General features: G+C 46.8%; 1 protein-coding gene across 7 annotated transcripts in view; it reads left to right on the top strand.

The window, feature by feature from the left end:
* The window catches only part of OSBPL5 (oxysterol binding protein like 5), a 177902-nt gene that overhangs the window by 29149 nt on the left and 124214 nt on the right, over positions 1-24539 (top strand). Inside the window, exon 1 of one of the 7 annotated variants that reach the window (XM_084522451.1) lies at positions 12060-12228. The exons of 2 other annotated variants lie outside the window; for them this stretch is intronic. The gene's annotated coding sequence lies outside the window, so the exon portion shown is untranslated. Of the gene's footprint in view, positions 1-12059; positions 12229-12900; positions 13036-13506; positions 13641-15042; positions 15066-21161; positions 21244-24539 lie in introns of those variants that run through there. 4 more of the 7 variants (XM_084522450.1, XM_084522454.1, XM_084522453.1 and 1 more) reach the window with 4 other exon arrangements.

Here is a 24539-nt window from a genome sequence, read left to right as displayed (position 1 = left end):
CCAGCAGATGAGGGTTGCAGGTCTCAGTGCTGGAACTTTGCCATTTAATCTTTCCTTTGGCAGATTAACGTGGAGATTACATAGCCACCGTGCATTGTTATCCACTGAAGTAAAACCTGAGTTTGTTCACCCATCTTCCCCACTTTTATTTATCCATTTTTTATTTCAGCCACTAATCTGCTAAGGATTGCAGCCTTTAGCTCAGGGTTATCAGAATGGTATTGTGAGGGGAAAACATCTGTTTCAGCTTTCAAGCATTAATCACTAGAAATGGAGTGTGAAATGGAAAGAAGAGTTAAATGCACATTTGATTCTGAACGCTCTCAGAGAAAATATCTTTCAGGATCTGACCAGAGGGAGTGTTGCTGCGCTATAGCTGGGCTTGCCAGGGCAGCTTGCATGAAGAGCCAGCCATATTATCTGACAGAAATTCTCCCTCTTGCAGCCTGTCCAAATAAAACCTTGCCCTATATATTTAAAAAAAAAATGTTAAAAAAAAAAAAAAAACACACACAAAAAAACAAAAACACACAAAAAAAAAAACACAAAAAAACAAACAAAAAGCCCCAGAGCAGCTTTGGGTTGGTTGTAGTTATCAGAGTGTGGAGAAAAGCAAAGCTTCTCTTTCCAGGATTTCTGTGCTCCAGTCTCTGTCTCTAGCCCTGAGCAGCTGCAGCCTTGTGCTGCAAATACGTGGCTGTAGCCAGGCTTTTTGGGGGGTGGTGAGGTGGTGGGGGCAATAAAATATATCAAGGGCCAGGAACAATCCTGCACTCTTGGACGAAGACCCAGTGGGCTGACTTGATAGGCCTTTTCCATCTGGAGTTTCTGGGTTTTCACAAAGCCATGGCATTTGGTGAGGAGCCGCACTGATTTTTTTAATTGGTCTGGCATGCCTCATGGTAGCTGGACTCTTAACTTTTTAAGTCACTTTAAGGGCAACCACCAGCCCTGCCTTCACAGGAGCAATAGGCATGAAATACTGTGAGACTGCTTGTTTTCCTGTCCAAGTTAATTTGCGATTTAGATGTTTTTTAGTAAGGTTTATTTCTCTCTAGTTTGCCCTTCCACTGCACACACATCCACCTTCTGTCTGTTAAAGGTTTGCCCTGCTAACTGGAAATAGGTCTCAAAAAGCAGCACTGTTGGAAGGAACATAGAGTCACTAAATCAGTGTTTATGTGATACCAGTCAAACAGCTACAGCAGAGCAGTCCTGCTCCTCCAAGGAGGTTTGCTAAGGGACATAAGATTTACTCCTATAAGCAAATTCTTGCAGGTTTCAGGCCCTTGCTTCAGGTAGTTATTTCAGTTTGTGACTGACCCTGTGTACTTTGACAGTTGCACAGGTGCCTGCAGGAGCTGAGATGCTCAGATGTGCCCAGCATGAAGGCGACAGAGAGATCTTTTGGTGGTAGCCAACATGCATTTCTAAAGCTGAAGCTTGAAACTTCTCACTGCAGCTGCCTTTACTGAAGATGACACTGAAACGTTGATTGTCCCGTTGGCACTCATTTTTGCCCAACTCTGTGGGCCTGTTCAGCTTGGTGTGAGCTGAATGAGATTTAAAATGCTGTTTTGCACATGAGAGTACTGTGGTGGGGACAGACAGCTGGGCCAGCAGGACTGCAGCACCTCAGAGAAAACACCCACACTCAGGCACACGAAGTCCTTATATCCTGCAGTGGTAACTCTGTTTCTGCTGCCCTCTCACAGAGTTAGGAGCTGCCCTCCTTTTGGTATGGCTGTGGGGAATTTTTATAGTGCAGTGGGCTGAATTTGTTCAGTTGGGTGAGGGTTTGAGCAGGTACCTACTCTGCACTGGTGAACCTGTTGGGTGTTGTGGTGGCTCTGGAAGAATGAAGGTAGAAGACAGCTATATTCAGCCCTAGCTGGCAGTATGTCTTTTGTATCTATGTGCTTCTGTAGAGGTGATTCACAATTTTGTTTTTCCATCACAAGATGCTCAGAAGACTGGCAGTAATTATTCTCTGAAACTCTCAGAGACAGCTTCTCACACAATTCCTCCAAAAACACAGAATATAATTCATTCAGAGCAGTTAATAATGCCCACCTCAGTGATTTTACAATTTCTATTTTTATCAGCAGTCAGTTAACTGAGCGCATCGTGGCATAATTTCTGTGCAGTGCAATGAGTTCAGCAGACCACCTGGCCGTGTTTCCTTTTTTGCTTCTCTTCCTTGTCACACTTTAAGGTAAAATGTTCAGCATCTGAAGTACTAGAAGTCCACAGAGAACACTTGTGGCTCATTAAATACACCCCAACGACCCTTGTCCACCTGTCAGGTCAGTGCTGCACTTCTTGGGGGACACTTGGAAATGCCCTTTTTCCAGAACCTGAGATGGGTGTCCGGCTGAGCTGGTAACAGAGTATTATTCTTCTAGCATTTGAAAGCTGAGCCTACCTCTGCCCCTTTCCAGAAACAGGACTTTAACTGGTGCCCTCTCCCCCCTTCCGTACAGTTTAACTATATTCAAATATAAATACATGAAAATATTGAAATATATTCATCTGTCACACACCAGCAGCCCTTCAAGCTCAGCATTGTAGGAAATGTTTTGGCATGTCCCTGTCCTTTGGTCCTTTGATTTCCTTGTTCACTTTCTTGAGAAGTGAAGTAGTTAGAGATTACTGATGGTACAGTTACTCCTCAGCTGAGCTGGCATCTGTTCAGGTGAAGGGGAATATAATAGATTAGAGCAATCAGTTCAGACTCTCTTCAAACATGGTTTATTGATATGGGATAGTTGCAAAAGAAAGGGAAAGGAAGAGATTTGCAACCTCTGTAATTAAACCAGCAGTGCTTCCCAGAAAAGCATTCCATTTCTAAAATCAAGGCTTGCCTTTTTTACTTTATATTGCTGCATGAATTCTTTAAGCTATCCTGACAAGACCCAGTCTTCAGCTGAGAGCTATATCAGAATGTCCACCCTCATCTAACATGAACCGTTTACTTAGACCAGGATAACCAAAACCCACATAGACAAGCTCACAGGTGTCTCTTTATATTCACTTTGTGTTTAGAAGGGTCTCTTCCCATTTTAACAGAACAGAGTTTCCTTTGCAAGTGAGCTGAGAGTCTGCCAAACAACTGCCAGATGTCAACTCCTGTGTGTTTTCTGGAGCTGCTGCCATTTACCTGTGCTTTGGGTAAGAATCGAGAGTCCTGCACTCCCCTACATTTCCACCCACAGCCTCCCTCTCCCAAGCATACAACTCCCATACCAAGTAAGCTTTTATTTCTGTTAAAAACAGAGAGGATAGGGGAAAATAAATTACCACCAGTTTTTGGCCTTATTCTTTTAGAGGTACGTAATTTAGGGTATATCTTACTGGCTCTCTTGTTAAAAAAGGCACAGAACCTTTATTAGTTTTTCTTTCCCTAGACAGCCAACAGCCTAAACACAGAAACAGACACCTTTTCTGACTCATTTTTGTCTTCTCGAGATGTAACATTTCTTCTTTGCAGGTCCTTTGAGTTTTAGAAAATATCTTCCATTCTAAAAACTCATTGGCACTTCCACAAACTCCTTGTTTTTTAAGGGAAAAATCTAATAAAGCCACAATACAGCAATAGAGAAGTACAAGTCAGTGATTGTGTTTCTCTCTACCAGTGATAATGTGCAGTACTGGACTGAAATAAAATGTTGTTTATATCAGAATAGGAATAATTGCAGTTCTAGATGTGGTAAAACATCCACTGATGTTAAGAGTTTAAAATGTAGGTAAACAAAGTCTGTGGGAAAGGTTGCCTTCTGTGCCGTGAAGAGCTGTGTGCAGGTAAAAGGTTTGCACAGAGAAATTCAGTAGCAGAACTCAGCAATGGCCTTAAGAGGCTGTTTATTTCCTCACCAGGCCCTCCTTTCTCTCCCCTGGGCTCTGTGCTTTGCACCAGCTTGCAGAATAGGCTTTTTGAAAGTATTTAGTACTCATCACAGATGATAGCCCTCTAATTTTGTGAAAAGTAACGTCTGCTCAGGGAGAAACTGTGTGTACATGTGCAGGTTTGTAAGAAGTGAGGTGTATTTGAGAGAAAACCGTTCTGCCTGAGTATCCCTAAACTTTACCAACCCATTTGACATAATCCAGTGATCCAACTTAAACAGAATCTTCCCAGATAAAGAAAAAAAAGAAAAAAAAAGAAAAGAAAAAAAAAAAACAAACAGATAATGATCTGCAACCCCCTAGCTGACGTCAGTCTGTAGGCAGGAATTCACTCTGACTTTACCCAGCAGAGCCTTGTCGATGTGCTGCTGCCGCCGCCTCCTAAGAGCTCTCTGGCTGAGTCCAGAACTGCTGAGTTTCATCTGGTTTCACTGGAAAGTTTGACGGAGTTGCGAGGAGCACGGAGTTTTGTTGCAAAACCACAATTGGCTGAGATGCTTGGCATGGCTGTGATGAAAACAGACTGAATTTTAGGGTTTTACTGTGATCCCACACCCAGGAAACTATTTGGGTTCTGTTCTGCTCAAAAAACCCTCCATGTAACACTTTTGCCAAGGATTACTTAAACTTCTTTTGCAAAGTACTGCAAAGTTAGCTCATATTTAAGTGTGAGTATTTGTCTCCTCTTGAGTTAAAGAGAATACTTTATCCTACTCTTCTCTTTATTCAACTCTCCTTTGTACTGAGGGACCTAGTGGGAAGTGGGACAAAGACGAATCGCATGTCACGGAGTCCCTGAGGGTTTCTTGTTCTGGGTGGCAAGAGATGGTCTCAAACTCTGCTTTCATTCAAATATGCATGACCAACGTTACCCTTCTCATCCTGTAGTCAGGTCTGTGTAACCACAGAGAGCATTTGTTGCTCAAGCCTGTGGTGTGTTTCTCATGGACAGCTTTTTCAGGAAGACATTTGTCTGAAGGAGTCGGTTTCACTTCTAATCCCTGTATCTTTAGCATGAGAGTTGAAGTGGATGGCTGCCGCATTTACAACAATTCTTCTTCAAAACGGTAGCATAAAAACAGTGACAGTGGCTGACTGAAAAAAGCAGCCTTTGGCCCCATTGCTTGGCTTGCTCTCAGCGGAGGCCTGGGAGGAGTATGGGACCAGGGTGCCCCAGCTGCGGGTTCTGCTTCTGGGGTGCGCTGTGACTGCCGCCATCCCCTAGGTATGAACGGGGAACAAGGACCCTGAACCTCCCTGCCAGGTAATCGAGGGGATTGCCTGCTAACAGCCAGTAGGTAAGGTGACACGTTGTGCTAAAACCCGCCTCTTTGTATTCAGCAGTATTTCCCCCTCAGTATCTCTTCAGTCAGCATCCTGCTCGTATCTCAGAGATGTCACTCGTTTTTTCAGGCAGATCAGCGATGTGGTTGTGAGATAAACCTCCTGGTCATCTTTATTTACTGCTCTTTGATTCATAGCCAGAGCAGTCTCAGAGTACACGAATTGGGATTCCTTCTCAGTGAAACAGCAGTGGGAGATGTACTCTAGGAGCATACCTGATGCGCTGTAGCTGCTGATGGGTGCTGACTTGGTAGGACTGATCTAGAGCTAGTCCAAAGCCAGCCCTCTGAAATGCAAATGGTGTGGATATTGCACCCTCAACACCAAGTGCTCACCCTACAGATCTGCTCCTACTTGCCAATGTAGCCATAGTATGAGAAAGCCATGCACCACAGCAAGCCTGATCTCACTGTAGGAGCAGATCAGGAGGCATTATAAATTGCAGTAGAACAATGAAGGTCATTGGGGCTGAAAGCAGCTGGGACATTAATAATTTTATTTGCAAAGTGATGGAGCAAATATCCACAGCTCTCTGCAGTGACCTCATACTTCCCAGGCTATTATTCCATAGTGTCAGGACTCAACTAGTAGCTAAATCCAGCCCTCCTCTGCCAGACTGCCCTTGGGGGACTTCAATAGCACAGATTTAGTCAGTGGCTCTGGGCTCAAATCAGGTCCTTTCTGGCATAAAAGAAGTGGACTTTCTGCTCTGGAAGAAACCTTTGTGTGTTGCCCTTTTGGGCTGTAAGTCAGAGTATGGGCTTTGATGATGTTAGATCTGTTGGGGGGGAAACTGTTTTTTTCTTCAGGCTTTACTCTTCTCTGTTTTACTTCTGCATTTAATCTGTGACAGGAACACTGGACAGGTGTCCCTGTTTGAAGCAAAAGGTGGAAAAAATATTGGCAGTCCTCTGTGCTGCCTAACCAGTAAGCCACGTGTCCTTCAGCAGTAGCAAAAAATGCCATTGTACTCTTTCTCTTCCCAGTCTCCTTCAAGCCCCTGTGGCAAGTGCAGGTGTCCTGTTCAAGGAAAGGAACAGCAATAATAAAGAATCCTTAAAATTAATTGCAGGAATCAAGGAGACTTTTTGCTTGATCACAGATGTAGACAGAAGATGGATTTCAGAGAGAAGAGCAAGAAAGAGGCAGTGAGAGGTTCTGTGATTTATTGGAGATGAGCTGGCTGTGAGAATGACTCAAGAGTCAGGCAAAATAAAAGGGGTCAAGTATGAGAACAAACACATCCTGTAACGTTAGGAAGCAGCCACAAGCTTCGGAATACGATGTAGTGTTATTGCAAAGCTACTGATAGATCAGACCTGTGACTGTCTGGCCTGACTTCCAGATCAATAGCATGCGTTGGGTGTCAGAAACTAGATTCAGTTGACTGTAAGTCAAAATGCCCCTCTCTGCAGAGAACAAAGTAATGAGCAAAGCAGAACTAAGCTGTGACAGTCTGCCTGGATCCAGATCTATCTATGGACAGAGTATCAATCAGTCAGAAAATAGATAGCCCAGAGAGATTGATAGTGGCCTATGTGAAGATCCATGTGTCTGGGTCTGTGAGTCTAATAATCAAACCTTTTAGAAAGAGATGTGTTTATGCTTTTCCTCGCTGTGATGTTTCCTGCATGACAACAGCACTCTGTCCAGACGGATTAAGCTTGTTGGCATCTGCTCCAAAGTCTATTTGGAACAGGAAGAAAAAGAAACTGAAAAAAAAAAAGTTTTTAAAATTTGACTGTATATGGACATTTCCCAATAGCTGTTGAGGAAGTCTGTGATCATTCAGAAACATGTCAGCTATCCATACCAATGAGGGTGTTGCAATCTGATCCAGCCACGCAAAAAGTTCATCTACATACATGTTCATATGCATGCATGCGTCTGTTTACATATACATCTATGTTTTAGTTTTGTCCTTCCAGGCTTTGTAACAGCTAGCTTGCTTAGCAATTAGCTGGAAATATTACCAAGAACAAAGGCTACTGGAATGTTTTTGAATAGCAAATTGGTTTCATGTCCTGTCTTATCAAGGGTTTTGAAATCCAGCCCACATTTCACTGGACAGTTTGTCAGATCGTGGATGTCCCGGCTGCTTTCCAGCCCGCTGCTAGCTGCAGAAGGAGTGTTGCTTACCAAATAGTTCAGCGTGTTGGGCTGCAGTTAGTTAGTACCCAGGCCTGCAGGAGCAGATTGATGGCTACCAAACCAAATCTTTAATCTGTTTTTCACACCAGAGCCATAATGGCAATATTCAGCTTCATTTCCTATCCTAGACACTCTGAGGAAAACAAAATAGGTTTGTGGTGCATGATTTGAACATCCTTCAAATGAGCAGTGAGAAATGAGGAGCTCAGGTAGTCACAAGTAAGCCTCCTTTGACTTCAGGCGTAGCAAGACCAAGGTGTATGCAAGAGCAGTTTTACCTCACAGCACACCCTTCACGTAGCACTCCTGAGGGCGAGCCTCCTTGAGACAGGAGGGAAGGTGAGATCTGCCCAAGAAGTCTCCTTTAATGTCAGATAACTAAGATCAGAAGAGACTTCTCTAGGATGAGGGCTGGGTAGAAGTAGTTGAAATGACACAGGCAGGGCGCCAGCATGGCCAACATCCATAATTCACAGAGAATGTCTCCTAAGCTGAACTCTAGGCAGTCCACAGGGACTACTGCAAGTAGAGAACAATGCAGCAGAAAAGATAAAATACAGAGCAGTGAGATCTAAACACGATACTCAGATTGTGTTATTCACCCAACTCAGCAGCAGGCTGACAAGAAGAAGGACAGGAGCTGGCTTGCAGTACTGCAAGGTGAATATATTAGCCAGGAGAAAAATTCTCACTATTGAAACACTCAGGAAAAATTACCTCTGCTGACAGAGGGAAAAAAACAGCAGCCAGAAACATCATCTCAGTAGGGAACACACACTAACAGACACGAGCTGCTAAAATAAACAGAAGTGCAGCCTGCAGTATCAAAACGCGGTGGCATCCTGCTCCTTTTGATGCTTGCCCACTGCCAGCTGTGAAATCTTCGTGCTGCTGCTTTTATGCTCTGCAGTGTGATGTGAAAGTCTTTGCCAAGCTGATATTCCCTGTATTTGTTATTCACCATGCAGCCTTCCGTGTAGAGCCCCAACTTTCAGCAGTCACCGTTTGCTGAAAAATTTCCTCTGCCTTTTGCCACAAGAGGACTCCAATCTCCAGCAGCTCTCAGGGAGCTGTTTGTATTTTTTCTGACTTCCCCAGAGACCTATTCTAGCAAACTTGCAATTAGGAACCTGGTTTAGCAGTAGCTCTGTTTTTCAAAATGTAAAATAAGCAAACATTTCGCTGTGGACTCATTTTTTTTAAGCTTTAAACGGACACAGCACTTACCTGTTAACAAGGAACTCCTGCTCTATCCAGCAATGGCAGCAAATATTTTTGCCAAGGAGCTTTGCACAGGAAAACGCATGCGGGTAAAAAGTGATCTTCATATTGTTAATTGTATACCGCTATGTTGAAGTTTATGCCTAAAGATAAAGATTCGTGTTCATTAATTTCTTTTTTAACTCATTTGTTTTAAAGCTTCCTGCTTCTTGTCTCGCTATTTGTCATGGGATTAAGGGCAAGTATCTTGCAATGCTAACAGCCATTCATACGATGTCTGATTAATGTGGTTATGGCTATAGAGACTTTGTACTAATTATAACGATATGAATATGATTGTTCCTCTCAATTTCCATTTTAATGGAGGCTAATAAATATATCTGATGGCTTTTATGGTATTTAATAAGCTTTCTAATCATAAGCAGGAGCTTGTAAAACTGTTGTAGATATGTTGTGAGATACAGGAAAGCATAATACGTGTGTCTCATGGACACTGCAAAATGAGTGTGCATTTGCATTTCACATAGGTGATCTATCTTTGGGGGAAAAGGAGCTCAGCAGTTAGCAAAAGGTGAAGGATTCAAGGAGGAAGATGCAGAGAAAAGTCTTGTAGTCATTTCCTAGAGTAAACGGTAGGCTGCTAACCTGAAAGGACTGAGTGATGTCTGTTGCTGCAACTCAACTCTCTGTCTCCCTTTATCACAATTTTTAAACAGCACTGATACTGTGTTGTCACACATCTCCTAGGATTGTCTTAAAAATACATCAGATGTCGTTTTTAAGTGCCCAGACTATTACACTCTGGATTGTAAGGTCTGGAGCAACACAACTGAGTCACTCTGATTTCACTCTCCCAGCACTACAATTACAGCTTATTGTGCTTTTCTGTTTTCCTTACCCTTATTTATGGTAGAGTCCACACCAGTTTACAAGCCCTCTTAGGACGGAGTTATATTGCCGTGGTGAGAAAGGTAAGTGTTGTGAACGCTGGCAAATATCACAAAAAAAAGAAAAATATCACAGCTGCAAACCCTCTCAAAGGAGGGCTGGTTTCTTGCAAAGAAGTGAAGCCAAAATGGACCTCAGCCCTAACTGCTGGGTACATCCGTCAGAGGTCTCTTGTCAAAGGGATTTATCGTATCTGGGACACTGATGAATGTGCTTTCAGCAAGGGAGCTCAGGTGTTGTTAGCACAGACATTGGGGCCATGAGCTCTGTAACCCACAGCTCCTGCAGGAGGGTTTTATGACCAGTGCAGGTACAGCTGCACGGACGGTGCAGGCGGGGTAATCATCATCAGCAGGGACCAAGCAGATGCGTTGTCTTCTGAATAGCTGTTAACCAAACAGACGCTAGGGGGCTGTGGAAAGCAGTCTTTAAAAATATCAGTGCTTGTGTGGTTCAGCATCCCCACTTTTCTGTGGGGGGTTTATAAAGGAGAGCATGGGCCCAAGTCCTGTCTTTGGCAGATGGGCAGGGAAGCAGTGGGTGTAACTCTCCTTGTTTAACCCAGAGTCTGAGGACACAACTGGTGCAAGGTCTGAAGGCACAGCGAATCCAGTTTCAGGGCTCCCTGGACCACATCAGAAATGCCATGGCCACATGATGCAAAACATCAGTCTGATGTCAGTTTGCTCTAATGGTTCAGTTTGACTTACAAATCATTTGCAGTTTAGCTGGCAAACCTTTTGCTTTGTTTATTTCCTGATGTCACATGCATCGTCCTAGAGCGTACAGGAAAGCATTAAGTGTATGCCTTACCACGACCTCTAGCTGTTTTGACAGGAACGTTTTTGCATGCTCAGGTTTTATCAAATGAGTTCCGTGTGGTGATTTGGCAGTGAGCAGGTGAAATAATAATTGTGGAATGATTTCCCGAGGAGAAAATAATTTTACTGGAAAGCTTTAGCCAAAATACCACCAACTTTTAAAAGTGCAGTCTTTGAGAAGTGAACTTTGAATCCTGATGTGACTCATGTAAGGATGCTGTACTGAGACCTCCATATCACAGTAGCCAAGGAGCCACATCTGCTGCCAAAGCTGGCCTAAAGCTACTCTGGATGCAGACAGCAGGATTGATTCAAACCCATGGTTTAGTGGAAAAGCCATTTGGATCAGGCAAGGTGCTGGCAAACTTCCTGGCTACATATGAGTGAGCCAGCCCTAAAAGAAGAAGGATGAAGGGCATGGGGACATGCAGAAGAGCCTGGTGTGGCGTGGCCTGGAGCAGCCAGGGGCAAGCTGCTTCACCTCCAGCACAGTGGCTCTTCCTGCTGGTGCCCTGAGCTGGGGGGACAAGAGGGTCCTGGCACCTGCATGCCCCACCATGCCACTCAAGCTTACCCTAAGGGTACAACCACAGTGAGGATTAGGACAAAATCCCAACCATCTTGAAGGCAGCTAGAATCTTGATAACACTCAACACCTTGCAGATCATGGCAGAAATCGCTATGGCCACAGGTGAATTTAATAATTACCTGTGATTCTGGGGGTCGTGTAATAGGAAGAAAAGGCCCAGGGCAGCTCCTTGAGTAGTAGGGGGGTGTGGAGAGGTTCCTGAGCTTGTTCTTTGTGGGGCTCAGCTGGATGTTTTCTCTCTCTGGCCCATTACCTGGAGAAGAGATGGTGGGGCTGGGGACTTGGTCCCCACGCGTAGATCTGGGCACTTTGCTGTGGGTGAGGGCAGTCGGTGCCTCTGCCCACAGCTTCCAGCGTGGGTGTGCTCTGCAGGGCACTGGGCTGGTCTCAGTTCCTCTGAGCGTAGAGGGCAGCCCCAGCATGCTTGATCTGTTTATAGTCTAGTTTATGACCTGTTTACAGTCCTGTCTTGTGCTAGAACTTCTAGGAAAGAGTGAAAATAAATGCTGAACTTTCTCTCCAATGTCATGAATGCTTCCAGCTAGGTACAGTGAGTGAGTTTTGCTGTGTCCTGCCAAGCTCCCCAGGAGATCAGCTGCCTCGGCTGGCTAACACTAGGTACATGGGTGTAAATGATGCATGGTGAGCCCCTGTAGTCTGTCAGTTGGCCAAAGGCTGTGGATGGGAGAAACCGACCTTGTCCAAGCTGAGCTTGAAGCTTTGGATGAATTCCAGGTTCTTTCTGAAGTCTGGGAGATGTTTTCATTTATGAGAGTCATTGCTCTTCAGAACTGGAAGTTGGCTTGCTGGGCAGCACGAGGAGTGTCATAGCTGATGGGTCTTGGTCTCAGCTTGGGGTCTGCATATGCTAAATAGAAAACAGATCCAGCTGCTGTGTAGAGGACAGGCTAGCGGAGCACTTGGGGCATCTGGCTTAACACTTCTGGTTTCAGAAGCGTGAGTCTGAGCTTCACGCTGCACTTTGCACCGCGGGCTCAGCTGTGAATGGGTGACTCAGAGCCAGCGACGAAAGTCAGACGTGCGTATTGGTCACATTATCCCTCATGTGATACTGCTTTCAGAAAGTTGGGTGCCTTTTGATTCTGCTGCTGCCGCCACAGGTTGGGGTGGACGTTTGGTTTCTCTTTCCCAGAGAGAGGTCCTGCTTCACCTCCCGTTTTCAGTCCAGCATTGAGTTGTAGGACCTGCGTGTCGCTGTGCAGCTCGGAGATTGTGGTGCTGTGCCAGGTACCGCCTGTAAAGCCACATCCCCGCGGGGGGCTGGCAGGCTGCAGCCAGGGCTGTCACAACCTGGCTGTTAACCTTATCTAGAGGGGCTTGGGGGTCCGTGCTTGCTACCAGCTTGATTTTATTGCTCCAGCCACAGACATGGGGCTGGGAGCCTGTCTTTGCCTCAGGGTTCAATATTGTGCGGGCACCTTCAAGCCACCGCGATGGGGCAGACGCGTGGCTGGGTGCTGGGGCCGAGCGCTCCTGCAGCTGGAGGGCTCTTGTGTGGGGGCTTCCCAGGGGTGGCTTTTCTGCTCCCTCACCCCAAAGGGCAGCTGTCTGCTTGCATAGGGCTGCGGGTGCCTCGTTGCTGTTCAGGGCTCTTGCTTTTATTTGCCCTGGGTCTTGCCTTGGCTTCAGCCTCTTGCTGTGTCTGGGAGAAGGAAGAACCAAGCTGGGGAAGGAGGAGAACGGAGCTGAGCTCCATGCCCGCTCCGTGCTGATCCCGCCCGCGTTTTGCACGCTTCCTTTCTTTTTTTTTCCTCCTTCTTTTTTCCCTCCCCTTCTATTTTTTTCCCTCTCTTCCCCCCTTTCTTCCCTCCCTCCCTCCCTAGCGTGGTTGGATCAGTCTTTTGGTATTTCCTGCCACCGCCGCCTCCCCCGAGCAGCTGTCCGGCTGCGGCCACCGCTCCGAGCTCGCTGCTCTGGGGGCCCACGCGTGTCCCCCACCCTTCCCCACGCGTGTCCTGGCGGCGATGCGAGCGGCACGGCGGGGTGCAGGGTGCTGAAGGTGGCACCGCACGGGGCCTGGGGCGCCCCGGCCAGGTAAGGCACGCTGGGTATCCCCCACCTCCAGCCTCATCTTGGCTGCATCCCTCCCAAAAGCCACCCCCCAAGGAAATGCCACCCAAAGCCTTCATCCCTAAAATAACCCCTAAAGCCAATTACCCCCACAGACCCATTCTTCCCAAAGCCAGCCTGTCTCCCCTGCGTAGGCAGGCTGTCTGATTTTCAGTACAGCGTGCTCCTGTTGTGGGTTGGGGTTTGGCAGCGGGAGTTGCGGGGTGCCCCCAGGGGGGGGTCCCAGCACCCTGGGGCTGGGTGGAGGCGAGCGGCCGGCACGTGGGGGGCTGTGGGCTCTCAGGGGAACTTCGCCTCTTCAGCCCCACAGGCACATCTGCCTGGTGGAGTCTGTTTGTAAGGTACTTCTGCCAGGATGGCAAGGAAACAGGAGGCTGTCTCCAGTGATATTAATTGCTTAAGTGTAAATGAGGGTGGTAATTACCTTTCCTGTAGGACCTCAGAAGGATACTGTGCTGGAGACCATACGCGCTGCTGTCCGTAAGCCAGGTAGATTGTAGACCTGAGTTTGGGAACACTTTTGGCTTGAACTGGATGAAGCAAGGCGGCATTTCTGGAGATACAAACATGTAAGCGCAAACTTAATTGTCTGCTGGGTCAGAAACCATGTTGTTCGAGTGCTGCACAAACCTCAAGTTCTGTAATTGCTGAACATAAGTGAAGAGGAAGCTGTGTCTGTAAGCTATGTCTGAAGCTGATACTTCCTCGCTTCATCCAGCTGCGGTGGTATCTTTCTGCTCAAAATCTTCCTGCCCTCTGTCACACTGATGCACAGGATGGTGATACTGAGCACGGTCTGTGCAGCAGAGAGCAGCTCCTGCATTGGATTTGTCCCCAGCTGCCACCTTTCCTTGGCAGCAGGTGTCCCCAGAGGTGTGACGGGGAGGGAGATGAGATGAGCCTTGAGTCGTGCTGCAGCAGCTCCTCTCTGCGTGTGGCAAGCTTTCCTGATGAAAGCAGAGAACAGGCATTCTCTGCTCGGTGGGGTGGCAGGTGACCCTGCACATATGCTGTCCCCAGCCCAGCGGGGAGAGCTCTGAGCAATGTGGGGGCAGCGGGGGGCTCAGGTGGGGCACCAGGGGTCGCTTTGTGCTGCCACTGCCCAAGGCAGGGATGGCAGTTCTGTGATTTGAGGCCAAAAACGCAGGCCTTTGCTCTGCCCGCAGCCTGTTCGAGGCAGAAGCAGAGAGTGCGAAGCGAAGGAATGATTTAATCGTGGTGTTACTTGAATGTAACCGAAAGGAGGATTTACTGCTCTAATCTTTTCATGGTACTTAATTTAATTTCTCAGTGCTGTATTGCAACACTGATTCATCAGGTGAGTGGGAGGGAGGCGTGTGCGGTGCAGGTGGCTCGGTTTCCAGTGCTGGTGATGAGCAAGGTGCTCTCGGGGCTGTAGCAGGAGGCAAATGGCTCGGTGACCAGAGCAGCACCGCAGTGTGGGGTGCCTCCAGGGAGAGGCTGCTCCTGTAGTCTGCGATGGGCGATGTCTGCACCTGTGTGCTGTGCTCAGAGCAAACTCAGACTTACCAAGTTCATATTACGTTTGTAGCTGGTGGAAATTTTCTTTACATCAATCTGAATCAGGTCAGACTTGTTTCGTATCTAAGGGGCCTGCTGGCTGCAGGAGGTGGCGGAGAGATTGTCAGCGTAGCCGGTGCAGGAGGGCTTTCAGGGCTGGATCACGGGCTTAAAAGGCAAAAATGAGACTGCCCTGAAAAATGGGACTGTCCTGATGTATGTCAGCTGCTTCTGAGCCAAGGGGCACTGAGCTCCCTCTGCAACTGCATGGGTTTGTGCTGTTTGACCTCGCTGTCTTATTCAGGAAAAGGCTGCATTTGGTGTTTCTTCTCCCGGCCTGCCTGCCTCTGGAGCCTCGGGAGCACAGAGCTTTCTCAGGCAGAAGCGCCACTCCTCACGCCTCTGCTCTTCCATGGGAGACATCTCTGGCAGCGCGCTGAAGGTGTTGGTGCGCCCCTGCCGTGGTTACCGAGGTAAAGGAAACCCAAGCAGCAGCTCAGGGAAGGGGAGCAGACAGTCCACACGCCAGATCCGTGGGGGTTTGGGTAGGAATGACGGTGACCTGCTGCGGCAGCCAGCACCAGGCTGGGTTTGCTTACTCCTGGTGCAGACTCTGCACAGCACCAGGCTTGGCAGAGCAGGCCAGCTGCTCCCAGGCGCCGCTGCTGCACGTGAAGCTCGCAGCGCCTACGGAGCAGTGCGGCTGCGGCATGTTTAATTGCACCGGGCTGTGTCTAAATCACAGGTTCTGGCCTCACCCAGCCCCTCCCCAGTGCTGTGGCTTTATCTGGCTGTGCGAGGAAGGAGACAGTCATCCTGAAAAACACCCTTTGATAAGCTGAGCCTCTGCGGAGGGCTGAGGAGCAGTGTTTGGCCTGCCCAGGCCTCCTGCAGAGGGCTGGGTCCCAGAGCCCACGTGAAATGCTGCTCCTCAAAGCTGGCTACACGCTGCCCTGGTTTTCTCTTGGAAGGAGAGAAGGAAGAAGGCCTTGTGCCTGCCTCCTCCACTGTTGATTGGTTGCTCTCCAGGAGCAGCTTTCCTGCCTGCAAAATCTATTACCCATGTGCTTCTGCTGTGATGCTAATTGGACACAACACATCTTAGCATACTGAATATTTTTAAGGCAGCCCTCAGCCAGCAGCAGCTCTGACACTGCTTGTTGAAATGCTTCTCTCCACTGCAACCCTGGAGGTGGTGGGAGCACAGTGAGTTTGTTGATGCTTTCTTCCAGATGTGAGATCAGGTGAGCCAGCAAAGTGTTCCTGCCATAATGCTGCTGACCATGAGGGTTTTATTGCAGGGGGACTCAGAAGCTGAGGCTGCTTCACTGATGTCCGTGCTTCTGAAGCACTGGAGTACTGTTCCAGGGTGTTGAGGTTTTGTGCTTGCATTGGGCTGATACCAAAAGGTGAAGGGGTTAGAGGGGAATTCTGCAAAATGGGAAGCAGCTGCTGGTAAGAGTTACTCTCACGTGGTTTCTTGCCATCAAAAAAGGACAGCAACGTGAAAGGTGGATGTATTTTCAGGTCAGAATAGTCCAGCTGCTTTGTTTTTGCAACCTGGATAAAAATCCAACCATATCCCTTGTTCTGTAGGTTCAGGTGGCTTTGTGCTCTGCTTGCAGAACTACAGTTGAAGTTGTGCCATTGTTTCTTTTAAGCTCCTCTTGAGCTAAAGGATTTAAATGCATGAATTAATGCATTAATTAATAAATGCTGTTCTGGATTGAAAAGATTCTTCTCATTGTCTGTAGGTGTATGCCTACAGGCTCCTTGTCTGAACTGGTGTGCCACTGAGGCCCATGCTGTGGGCCAGTTTCCATAACTGTGTGCTAAACAACAAATTCTGGGATAGGTTTTGTTAAACTCCTGGCTGAACTCTGGCTGCTTGTGAGTGGGCTGCAGGGTTGTGTGAATTTTGGCGTTTGGCAACATGGTGGCTGTTCTCATGGTTCCAGAATCGGTGTAAAATCAGTTGACTAAAGCCAAAAGAGAAAAGCACGGGTCCTTGATAAGCCAGGATGTGTACAGCTGTCGCTGTGGAGAAAAACACCGAGTCTGCCTGCTGCATCCTCTCTAATCTGTCAGTGAATCAATCAATGTGAAATCGTACCCCCAAGGAATAATGCAATAGCAATTCTCTGTGTATTCCCTGAGTGGGATGCTACTGTAGTAGAGTCCCAGAGGATATGCTGCCTAAATTGATCAGCGACGGCTAGGATAAAAGCTGACTTGCTGCTTACCCATGTAAGAGAGGCACTGAGTGAGGAGGTGCATCGTTCTGTTGTTGAGTGGAGAGCTTGACCGTGAACTTGGTCCTTCCGCTTCCCAACCCAGCGCTTTGAGCACAAAAGCAGTCGTGTAGCTCTTCAGTTTGCCTACAGCAAAAACACGAGGTTGCTCAAAAAGGGACTTTTAATTTCTATGCTAATGCAGTTTGTTCCAGACAGCTGCTGGTGTTGTTGCTCCTTCCCACCTTCAGCACTGCAGAGAGCTCGGCTTTTGTTACCTGCATTGTTCGGTGCCAGTTAAGAGTGAGAAACCTACGCTGTTGTTCCACTGCTCAATTGTCTTGCTCTTTCCCCAGATTGCAGTGACAGGGAATTCTCTCCTGGCAGTGAGCAATTGCCATGTCCCATTGAGGAGAGGAAGGGAGCTCTGCTCCACAGCACGGTGTGGGTAGCTATTACTCACTGTGGGTAATCTTGGCAAAAAAAGATCTTTTTTGTTTTTTTCTTTTTAAAAAACAGTAATCTTTTTTTCTTTTTTAGTATGACTTTCAGCATCAGGAGAGAATCCCTTATGTGGTACAGAGAGGTGACCGAGGCTTTTTGATACTTTATCAACTACTGCACAGTTTGCTTGGGGAATTGCTGCTGGCTCATCTGTAAAATCCCTGGAAGCTGAATGTGAAATTACCACTGGAATTAATGCTGGGCCAGTGGGGTTTATTCTGGTAAGCTCCTGGCACGGATGCAAATAGACGAGATTTACATTTTCTAAAATGAATCTTTCTGCCTCTTCTTGCTGTGCTGCTTTGGGGGGAAAAATAACTTTTCACAGTGCTGCGAGCCTGATGGTCACTGATAGTGAATAACTTTTTTTCTCCTTACCTTGCTAAGGAAAGAAATCTGGATTTGCAGATCGTTTCATGACCTTTCCTTTCATATGTGGGTCAGAGACTGTTCAGGTCTGAGCAATGCCAGTGGTTTTTCCCCATAAAGTACTAAATCCTCACTTGGATTATGAAGCTTTCAGTGGACGCTGAATGCACCACACCAGTCGCAGCACCAGTGGACACAGCAGTAATTTAAGCTGCCTTTTGTGGTGCTCTGTTCTCGTCAGTCGAGAGCGGGTCTTGAGTGTGTTAGGCATGAAAAATGCAATCTTGATGGCTTTGAGTTTGGTTTAAAATCTTTCTTCTCTTAGCATCTGTTAATTTGGTCCAGCCTCCTTGGCCTGCTGTCAGCAGCACCATCATGAAAAGGAGACACTTTGAAAATTATGAATACCAACGGGCTGGTTTGTTTTTTTTTGTTTTCAGTTCAGGCTCACTGAATGCAAATGGGCCATAAGTTTTTGGCTGATGATCCATGCAGGCTTTGTTGCCTGTAATCGCTCTCCTGTTACTCAGTGCCACGGGAGGCAGGCTGCAGTACCCTCTGCTCGCCTAGTCACACACCGACGCACTGCAGTAGACCCTGGGAGCTCTGGCTACGGACAGGGCTGGAGGCTGTGTGTGTGAAACCCAGACTGTCGGGCACCTAACCCTGCTTTTATTTAGCTGGTGTTCACGTTGTGGCTTGCGGAGCCCTCAGCGTAGGTGCTGAAAGCTGTCTGTTGCAAGAGGATGAGTTGCACTGTGAAGGAGGATGCTGTAGCCATGAGCACGCCTGAGAAGTGTGGAAGCCTTTTCTGTCCACAGACGCCCCTGAGAAGGTCATGTCACCTGCGCATGCCTTTCTTGTCTTGGTTTGCCTGCCTGGATTACAGGTCCTGTGGTGTCTAGGTCTTTCCCTTGCTGTGAGTTCACACAGTGACTACTGTGGCGTGGCCTTTGGCTTCTGCAGGGCTGTTCTGTGATGTAAATGAAAAGAATCCCATTTTGTCAGCAAGATACTGAATGATAACTCATTTAGCTAAGAGGGTGCAGCAATGCCATTTTTTCCTCTTCTCTGAACAGGTGCATCCTCATGAGGAAATGAACAGTAGGTAGGCACCAAGTGAGAGACATTGAGCAACAACTGACATGACTCAGAAGCAATTTAACTGCAATAATTCCCATGGAGCTAACAATTCTTTTTCCCAGAAACATACAGTGTTGCTCTCTGCTATAAAGCTGCTGTTGTTTGACTTCATTGTATTAATACAAACCTTGCTGTTCCCAACAAGATCCATGGTTGCCAGAGAGCAGTTCTGGAGCTGGCTCTAATTATTGGTAATGTTCTTCCAATTGTTGAACAACAACATGATAAGGATGCTTCCTGCTTAGTATGTTATTCCCTGTGGTTGGTATGCTTGCTCTGTGTTCAAAATGATGCTTCTCATATCAATTGAAGTATTACAGGCCAGCAGGCCAGTGTTTGAGTGATTACTGAGAACACAAATTGACCCTACCAAGACATACCTGCCTCTTAGGTACTTCTTGTTAGATGCATTGCCTTTTTTCCCCTCTTCCCCCAAATATTGGTGTAGAAATTAATTGCTTAAATTAGACCTAGAAGGAATGTCTGCAATTTGTCCTCGCAAGTGAAGTCAGATTGACTGCATTGAACCAGACTGTTTGTGAGAGGCAGTGCTTGCAGAGCTGGATAGTCCAAGCTTTTACCACTTACATTTATAGGGTCAGTAGTCAATGCATGTGGCTTCTTACCTGATTTCCTCCTGGAAATCTCCCACATTGGATCTCCTGACCCCCTGGGATTCAGTATGTTTTCCCACTGACTTCATAGCAGCCAATTGCTTTTGTCCTGCATGTGTCTTAAAGAGAAATCAAGTCAACAATAAATCTCAGAGAGAATTTTTGCTGAAAGCACATAAAGGCAATTACTTGCCTTGTTGTTTAGTGAAATACAAATCTTTTCGTCTTAGGAAAAAAGGAAGCTCCACTGTGGTGCATGAACGCGAACAGAGAATTGGTGTTCAGGTTTCCACAATGTGAAAGGGACACTGTGCTACCATTGAGGTTCTACCATTTTCCCTTGAAGATGCAGTATTGAATTTGGAAGTAGAATTTAAATGATTTTCAGTCGAATAACTCACTCTTCTGCTCACTGAATAGATAAAAAACCCCATTGTTTAATAGCTAGATCCACTTTTAACTGATAGTTTCGCAGAGGTAAGATAATAGGTCTGGAAAAGTAAGGTTTTTTTCTAAACACTATTTAATTTTCCATAATTATATTAAGTGCTAAATTGAAAGGGGCTTTTCTAGCTAAGATGAGGATAATGAATAGTTGTGCAGTATTACCATAGCTCTGACAGGGAAAGAAAAAAGAGATTGAAGGTTTGCTCCAGCTGGAAAGGAAATCTGCCCTAATGTGGTCCTTAATGACCTATTGCTGCCTCCTGGGTGTTGCTAGAAGACCTTGTTGCCATTTGCACCTCAGGGCTGCGGCAGTTTGCGTAAGGAAACAGCAGGCGCTCGGAGGGAAAGTGGCGGTGGAAATAGAGCGAAGAACCTGACTGCGACTCCAAGCCCAGCCTGGAGCTATGGAAGCAGGTGCACGGCCCAAAATGCTGCTGCAGGAGTCAGCTCAGAAGGCCGTGGGTCACAACACGGCTCCTCAGAGGCTCCAGTCCCTCCTGTGCTTTGCCCATGCTGCAGGGTAAGGTGGAGCTGGCTGCTGCTCCATGCTCAGAGCGGGTTGCGACAGCTCAGGTCCCTCTTGCAGGCTGGAGCTGTGGCAGCCTGTGCTGATGGCTGCTTCCCTCTGGCTCCCCTGCTTGGCTGCCAGATCACAAGGTGGAGCGTGTGCGGGGCTGTGGCCCCCTGGAATAGTTCACCGGCTCTTTGTTTGGGCATGCTTAGCGCCAACGGGAATGGCAGTGTTCACCTGTGAACGTCGAGCTGCTGCAAGCTTGCCCTGCCTCTCCGTGCAGATAAAAGTGATTTATTTGGGACAGGATTTCACTGGGCTGTCTTCAGAAGCAGGAACTGTCAAGTGGAGGCTGTGGTGTGCTCCCTTGTTAATTCACCTCGGCACCCTGGGGGCCAGGACACCACTTCCCTGCTGGCTCCTCTTGCTGTCCTCCTAGGACTGCTGCCAAGCTTATCCTTGGGGACTTGTTCACTGTGTGCACTGGTCTGCTGGGAATTGTGCTCGGGCCATTATCCTGCCTCTCCAAGTCTGTCAGGAGCCCGTGTTACTGCGCCAGGCACTTCTGATCCAGGCTGGATGTGAAACAGTTGCTTCCAGGGGGAGAGGCTGTGTGATTTCACCTCATGAGCTCTCCAGTGCCCTGTTCAAAAAGCATTAAGCAACACGGGGCTTTTTGCCTGCTTTGATAGGTGTCTGCGTCAGCCCCACTTGAACTTCAGAAAGCCGAGGATTGTGAGCACTAGAAGTTCATTCCCTTGTTCCAGGGGCTGCAGTATGGGAGCCTTGCACCGATGAGTTTCGCTACGATACTGCTGCTCTCTGCTTCTAGGTGGGTCAGAAATATTCCTGAGAAATTCTCCGTTCCCTCCCTTCACCTTGTAGTTTGCCATTTCTGGACTCAGACAGGTTGAGGCACTGGAAATAGGACAACTTGTGGTTAAGGAGTTTGGCTTTGGATTCAGGAGTTCAGTGTTAGCTCCTGCCTCCGTCATGGACTTTGTATAGCTGTGGGGAGATGGCTTCCATCCCTGAACCTCTGTTATGAGGTTCATAATGAATATAACGAACACCAAGTAAGCTTTGGGGTAGTGGTTTTATTTATTTACCTTTGTTCACCTACAAGACTCAGAGGGTCTGATCTCTTTGCCAGGCTATTTGGCCTCCTCTCCCCACTCTGTCCAAGGCAGAGGATGTTTGTTTGCTCTCTTGATAAAGCTAGAGGGAAATCTTCAGGTCTATCTCTTTTTCTTCCACTACTGCTTTTTAGTCATGCTCTTTGCTTTCATTCAACATCAAATAAAAATTAAATGGTGAGTTTAATTCTGTAGCTCTTAATAATGTTTCTAGCATGAGCTGAGCTGCACATACAGACGGTGCCTGCAGGAAGCCTTGAATTATACCGTACTATTTTTAATGGGCAATCCTACTGTGCCATAAGCCTTTGGCTCAGTGAGCCTCTCTGAGATGAACTACAGATGAGACTTCCACTATTGTAAATATCTGTACCGTTTAGTTTGGAGTATCACTAAAAGAAACAGCACATGAAATAATAAAAGTCTTATTTTACTGAAGTCAATGAGCAGTTTTTCTTCAGGCTCATTTGGAAATGGACCTTAGCAGAATGAAGTGGAGCATAAAAGCGGTGTTCAGGGGCTGGAAACGTTCAACAAGCAGCGCAGGCTGCCCTGTCGTTTGCTCGCGGTGAGGTGGGCTGTGGTGCTGGGCAAGCCTGAGAAGGCTCAGTTGGGAAGACTGGCACTTGCTTTTTGGGACCTTCAGCCTTTTTCATTTGCATCCTGGATTTTAAAGCCAGAGCTGTCAGTTCTCTCCATCTCATTTGACTTTATTTGCAAGCTCTGGTGTTTTAGCCCAGTATTCTTACCTGAAGTTCAGTAATTAATGGCGGAATTGCAGCATGCATCTTATGCGTGCAGTGCATTTTAATTTCTGGTGGTGAGTCTTTTGTGCTCTTCAGTAAAGTATGCAAAGGGTAATTATCTTTACAATAAAAGATGTGTACTTTCTCTCTAATCTGGCTTTTTTCTAGCTTCATTTTTCTAGCTTTCTGACATCTCCCTGTAAGTAATTGCAGTCCATGATCAGGTGATGCTTTAAGTGCCTTTGATTAGTTAAGTAGGTTGAACACCTTAAATCTCTCATTGCAGTTGATTTAAGACCTGGAGACAGCCTTGCGGGTTTTTGTGTCTTTTCCAATTTTCCATGATGGTGTATTTCAGGTAAAGATTGCATGTGTTATGCCAGCAGTGATCTTGCAGCTGCCACTTATAGAAGTAAGGCTATGTTCTTGCTGGTACTTTGTTCCTTTTCCCATCCTTGTGTAAGCTTCCAGGAATTGAGCAAGCCCTGCTCACCCACTGTATTGCACTTGGCGCTCAGGTTCTGTTGGTTATCTGTAATTCATAAATCAGAACTGTTTTGGAAAACCAAAGTACGTGTCTGGACAGAGAGGAGGGGGCGTTTTGGTCTGGTGTGCAGCAACACAAGATTATTTATCATAGATTGTGCTCCCTGCCCTTTAATAATCTGCTGACATTTGGCCAGTACTAAAAAGGTCAAGGGAAAAAGTTACTTCCTACAAATCCTGGCATTTGATTGCTCTTATTAAAGGGAGCGTGCTTACTTGGAATGAAACTGCAGCCATCTACAGCTGTGTAAAAGGTGACTTACCAGCTGGTACAACTGTATGGAAATCAGTTAGAGCATCCCAAGTATCCTGTGTGTCACTGGTATACAAAGAAGGGTATAGGGAAGAAAGTTTTGAGTACTGTATGCGGCAATGAAAAGAAATGATCAGAAGCTGATGCTTGGAAAATGAAATTAAGTTGAGGACCACTGGGATCATCTTTCTGTCCTCTGGTTCACAAGGTCTTAAATATTCTTAATTTTGTCAATGGCTTTGCATATTACCTGTTAAGCTTCTGTGATGTCTGAACTACAGTAACTCAGTAAAATACCAAGTTGTGTCCTTTTTTTTTCTTCCAGATTTCCCTATTGACTTTTTCCCTTCGAAATACCCCAGTTTGCAACCACCACAGTTTTTCTTGTTCTCCTGAACAGCCCTGACGGATGCAGAGATTGTCCAGCTGTGCCCTCACCCCATGCAGACCGGTGGGCAAGCATTGGCAGCCCACTTGGAGCCACTGGGGGCTCAGGTGGATGCATGTGGGCTCAGAGAGGAAGGTGCCAGCTCCATGCAGGGCTACCAGTCCCAGTGCCATGAATTTAAGGAGTTCTGTTGTTTTGCACAAAGACATGAGGCAGCTGGTGCATTTTCCTTCAAGGGAGCAAACAAAAGGGTCTTGCAGGGGAGCGCTGGCTTTTTTGTCTTGTTAGGCAGCATTTGCTGCTGCCCCTTCTTGGATATCTAAGAACACATGCCTAGAAAGCTGAATTACAACAATTACATAGCTTAGAGTGGACAGTGGAGTTGTGTGCTGTAGTTATTGCTGCCAAACCACCCTCAAAAGGAACTTAAATGCAAATACTTTCAAAAAAGGGAGAACAGAATGGACTGCACTGGGGGAAACAGCCGGCATGGTCTCTGGCTAAGTGAGTCGGGTTTTTTTTAGCCTTTTATAGTGTTGTTACCTGAAAGTTCAGTGGGCAGAAGCTGTGTTATTTAGCTGCACAATAATTCAATTTTCTATTAATTGGTGTTGGAAATGAGCCAGAGCTGCTTGAAATGAATTCCTTCCCCCAAAAAGTACTGTAGTGCCATTTTAATTACTTCAGCCAAAGCATTCTTGGGCAACCCAGTGGGTTTTACTTCTTTAAAGAGCATCATATGTGCCGAGATGCTGCAGATGTTGCTCCTGGCAGCAGCTGCTGTGTTAGAAAATGCTGCGCTGGGGTGAGCTGCTGGCTGTGCGGGGGCTGAAGGAGCGTTCCCAGCTTCCTGCCATCCCAAGAGAAATGGGGAGGCACTGTCAGGGCTGCTTTCCTAGCCCTGTGTATATAATTATTTAGAAAGCTTGTCTTTGTTGTGCAGAATAACACACTGTTATTGTATGGGTTTTCTGTCAAACGTGTTGCTCTTCACCCAGCAAATTTGTGCAGGGTGCCTAAACAGACCTTAGAAACCCTGAGGGTTTACATTTAGCACAT

This window comes from Aythya ferina (assembly GCF_964211825.1).
Source record: "Aythya ferina genome assembly, chromosome: 5".
NCBI lineage: Eukaryota > Metazoa > Chordata > Aves > Anseriformes > Anatidae > Aythya > Aythya ferina.
Note: the sequence above shows the minus strand (reverse complement) of the source record. Positions and strands in the feature narration are given on the sequence as shown.